At 30.3% G+C, this 4,921-nt stretch overlaps 1 non-coding gene across 1 annotated transcript; it reads right to left on the bottom strand.

Annotated features, from left to right (window-relative positions):
* Positions 1–889: 889 nt before the first annotated feature.
* Positions 890–1,092, bottom strand: LOC133807521 (small nucleolar RNA U3). The gene has a single exon (XR_009879429.1). It is a non-coding gene; the product is annotated as a small nucleolar RNA U3 (small nucleolar RNA).
* Positions 1,093–4,921: the final 3,829 nt, after the last annotated feature.

Here is a 4,921-nt window from a genome sequence, read left to right as displayed (position 1 = left end):
GGGGAAAAATGCACTTTTTAGCAGGAAAAAAGTCCAATCATTTATAGCAAAATTACTGGAACCATCAACCACCTTTATAAACCAAATCTAAAATCACATAAACACTAGTTTAAAGGAAAACCCTAGTACAGATTTATGTGCAAAGAGAGACCCTAAATACAGATGATGAGGACTCGTCAACGATAAACGTTGTACTAAACTCTAAAACTAAAAAGGAAAAACGGAAACAAACCCCAAAAAGAATGTACATATTAATTTGAAAGATGAGTAAGATATGAGAGATGGATTTTCCCGTAAGCAAGACAAAAAATAATGTTTTATATATTTATGTTTAAAGATATACATTTTTTAATACAATATAGAGAAAGATAATTACCTCTCAATTTTACTAAGCTCTTCCCAAGAAGCTTGTACGCACCAAACCTATATCTGATAAGATGACAAAAGTCCGAATAAAAACTCGGTTATATCTATTTATTCAAATTAACGGTAAAACTCATGAAACAAGAATTCATTGAATTCAAAGTCCCTTGATTACAATTAGGAAAATCCTCTCAATGATAAAACACACACACATATATATATATATATATATATATATATCTGAGAGAAAGAGAATAAAAATTAAATGCAATGTCTCCTGATTGCAACAAGAACTCATTATATAAACATAATTAACTTAGAACATTGTACCATTTTCTTGATATTATGAAACCACTTAATTAGAAATTGTTCAATTTGATTTTCCGGGTAGAATCTTACTGGCAAGAAAATAAACTAACAAACAACCAAGTGGGGAGACACCTTTCAATTAATAATATATTATTATGTTTGTTAGTTTTCTACATACTCTTTATTTAAATTTCTAACAATTGAAAATAGAGGGAGACACCTGTCAGACAACCGTGTGAGCATCCCGGCCAGCGGAAGATCAGCTGAGAACGATCCTCTACAGCCACGATGAAATCATCAAGCCGTTAATCACGCTCTGATCACACGGTCATGATTCAACCATTGGGTTTCCTGTCTCGTTTGAACCCACGGACACAGAGGCACGAGCCTATAGAACAGATCCTGTTCAAGTGAGGTATTTTCTCTGTGTATTCCTTATCGTTGATCAATTTCATTTATGTGGGGATTGTTGGAAAAATTATATTTTATATATAATAAATAGCCAATTTAGGCTAATGTGTAAATGAAAAATTGATGCCTTAAATGTGGTCCATTGATAGTTGCTAATAAATGCAGATTTGGTCAAGGATGTAATCACCGTAATAATGGTGAATATTCTGATTGATATCAGAAATTATGGTAAAGATTGTGATTGATCAATATCACTAATTTTGTGGGATTTTTGGCATTAATTCCCTTGTATCCACACTTGGTATTCCACCCCATATGAAGCCTATAAAAGGAGGCTTCACCTTTCATTCTAGACACACCAACAAATAGAGTCACTCACTAAAAAGCTCTCTTGTCTTCTTCTTCTTTGTTTTTCGTAAGTCTTAAGGTGATAGAGTGAAAGTATTAATCCGAGTTCGCTGGAGTAGTGAAAGTGGTGTATTCCTCTACTCGTTAGTCATTGTATCCTGGGAAGTGGTTGCTCACGTATCCTCTAACACCAATCAGGTAGAGGGGGCAAATCTGTTTTAAGGGAAGCGTGTTTTACGTGCCTCGGCTTTCTTTTCAATTACCAGTTTTATAATTTATTATTTTGTATTTTTTTTTTCTGTTCTTCAATTAATAATATATTATTATGTTTGTTAATTTTCTCCATACTCTTTATTTAAATTTCTAACAAGAATGAAATCCACAAGAAAGGAAGAGAAGATGAAGTACCACTTTTGGAAATGCAGGTCTTCAATGGCGAAAAAGACCAAAGCAGATTCGAGACAATAATAGCAAATCTTCAACAACGAAACAAAATTGAGTTTTCCTACAATGTTCATTTAAAGAAAATAAATAAAAACCCTATTTCTGAAATGCAAAACAAGGAAATCAATAGAAGATCACATACCCGCGAAAACAATTTCAAAAAATAAAAACTAAATTTGGCGTTGAGAGAGGTGACCATGTCCTTGTGCAAGAGCTTGGATGTCGGAGTGGGCTGGGCAGTCACACCAACGAGAAAAGCGTCGTTCAATGGAGTCGCGCGCAGAAGGAATGGAAGTTGGGTTTAAGGATGGTGCGAGAGAGTCAAGTCACACCAACAAGAACAAGTGCTATCGGGGGAGAAGAAGAACGAGGGAAAATTACATAATTAATTTTACTATTATTACTTATCTAATATTTATTTTTTAATTATTATATTAAATATTCTCCTAAAAATATTTAAATTAAAATATAATACTTATTATAATTAACTTATAAATGAAAAAAAATAATCATATTAAGAAAAATAAAATTAAAAACTATAGAAAATATAGAGTTAGAAGTTATAAATTAATATTTATTTTATTAATATATTTATATAATTAAGTATTATATATTACATTGCATTTTAAATAAAATTTCACGCTTAATTAATACATAAATAGTGTATCTTGTAAAATTCAAACTTATGAGACTGAATTAAATTCAAAGATTTTTTCCCAAATTTGAATCATTTTTAGGGCACAAAAAGAGATGCAACTGAATTAAAAAAAAAAAAAAGCAACCATATTCCACATGCAACAAGTAAAATAATTATACAAAAGCATTAGAGATCAACCCAAATGCCCACTTTAAAAAAATGATTTTTTATCCAATCAAACTGTTGATCTTGATTCACTTTATTTTTGTGTCGAATTGATTAATCCAGACTAGAGCATGTATTACAAAGACACTTTAAAAAGAATCTAAAGGAGCCCAAAAATAATGGGATTCTTGATGAACTTATAATAATTTTTCAAATTTTAATATTATTAATATATTATATAACAATTTAACATTATGAACTTATATTATTATTTTAATATAATATATAATTTGTTCCTAAAAAATCATATAACAATTTGTTTCAAATTTAAATAAATTCTATTTTAAAATTAATTTTATAGTACATAACCATAAATATTAAAATTGAATAATTTTTTATTACTTAATTTTGTGTCTTTTTATTTTAAACAAAACAAAATTTAACAGGGTTCACTCAAAATTGTCATTTATAGTTAAAATATCTTTAACAATAGTTCATTTGGAAACGACATTAAAGCCAAGTATAGACTGACGTTAAGCCTATTATAGACGAGGGTTCTGAGTGAACCACTGTCTATAGTTAAAACATCTTTAATGACGGTTCACTTGGAAGCATCGTTGAAGCTAACTTTAGAGAGCTGCTCACTCAAAAACGTCGATAAAACCGTCTTAAGACGGCATCTCAATCGAATGCGTTGTTTGTAGTACTCTAAATTTATAACGGTAATGGTGGTTCACTTGGAATCGCTGTTACAGAATACTATAGATGGCGATTCACTTGAAACTTCCATCTGTAGTATCCTTTATCGACAGTTCCAAATGAACTGTCGTTAAAGAGGCGTCGTTTCTGCACTGTTTTCTTTTAGTGACGGGAAACTAACTCTCACGGTAGTCTTTATTGATTAGGGATAGATGTTACAACATACAACAAAGAATATATAGTGATAAACTCTTAGACCAGAGTACAATACCGAACTTAACGGTTTTAGCTAGGACTTACTACAACTTATAGCCAATGATACTAAGTGTACGTACATAACATACACATGCATGTCTAAATTAGCAGTCAATACTCCACAGATTACATTAAATCAACTTCATTTTTTGGCAGCTCCATCTCCGACGAACTAAGTCTATCGGCATCATTTTTTAGCAGCTAGTGTGTAATCATACCTGAATGTAGTACACTGATAAGGGGGTTCGGCTTCTGAGTAGGCTAAGGTGGTGATGACATCTGTGATCTTCTCCATGGTACACATCTCCACCCTTTCTTTGATTTCACGCCATAGCCCATGGACATAGCGTACCATTTGATAATAATAAGAAGACTTGGCTAAATCAACTTGACTTGAGCTTGAAGACGTTGAATCTGAGAGGTATATGTGCTAAGGCTGTGTTTAGTTCTCAAAAATGTTATTTTATTAATTTTAATTGTCAAAATAAAAAGTAAGTTTTAATTAATATTTTCATGAAATTAATGTTATATATTTTATAAAAGAAAATGTTTAATTTGTTGTTATTTTTTAGAAATTAAAGTATATTTTGACATTTGGAAAAGAAAATAATTAAAACTAAAAAGAAGGAAATAAAAAGTGCCAAATTTGAAAACCAAAGAAAATAAAATGATCTAAGCCCAGCCCAAGTGCTACAGTACCCGGCTCAGGCCCGTGAATGGAGCATGCCAGTTTCTCTTTCAGCTTTGCGAAAACACCAACTTTGGCAAAAATACCAATTCTTTCAAAATTCCAACAAAGCTCATGTCACTTCCACTCCACCTGCCACCCATTAATCAACATGTCGGCCTCAATTCCCATTTCCCAAAAATAACAATTATCACAAGACTAAAAATAATAATATTAATAATAAAAATGATTTTAATATCATATATTATTATTATATTTTATAACCCCAAATTTTTCATTATTTATTTTTTAGTCATTTTTTTAGGCTCTATAAATAGCTCACTTTCCATAATTTTCTATATATGTAATTTTTAAGTAACAAAACTTTACTAAAGTATAGTCTCACTTCTCATCTTTTCTCTCTAAAAATTTTATGAGAATGTGTAACATAATAGGTTAATCTTCTTAGGAAGTTGATCCTATATGCACTATGATTTTATTTGATATTTTTTATTTATTATGTGCTTCAAGTTTATATATTAGAGTGATTTATTTTCTTTCATCTTGTTTTCTTAATCTTATTATCTCTATTTATATTTACTAATAGTATATAGATTTTGTTA

This window comes from Humulus lupulus, chromosome X, assembly GCF_963169125.1.
Source record: "Humulus lupulus chromosome X, drHumLupu1.1, whole genome shotgun sequence".
Taxonomy (NCBI): Eukaryota; Viridiplantae; Streptophyta; class Magnoliopsida; order Rosales; family Cannabaceae; genus Humulus; species Humulus lupulus.
The sequence above is the reverse complement of the archived record's forward strand: the minus strand, read 5'-3'. Positions and strand labels throughout refer to the sequence as shown.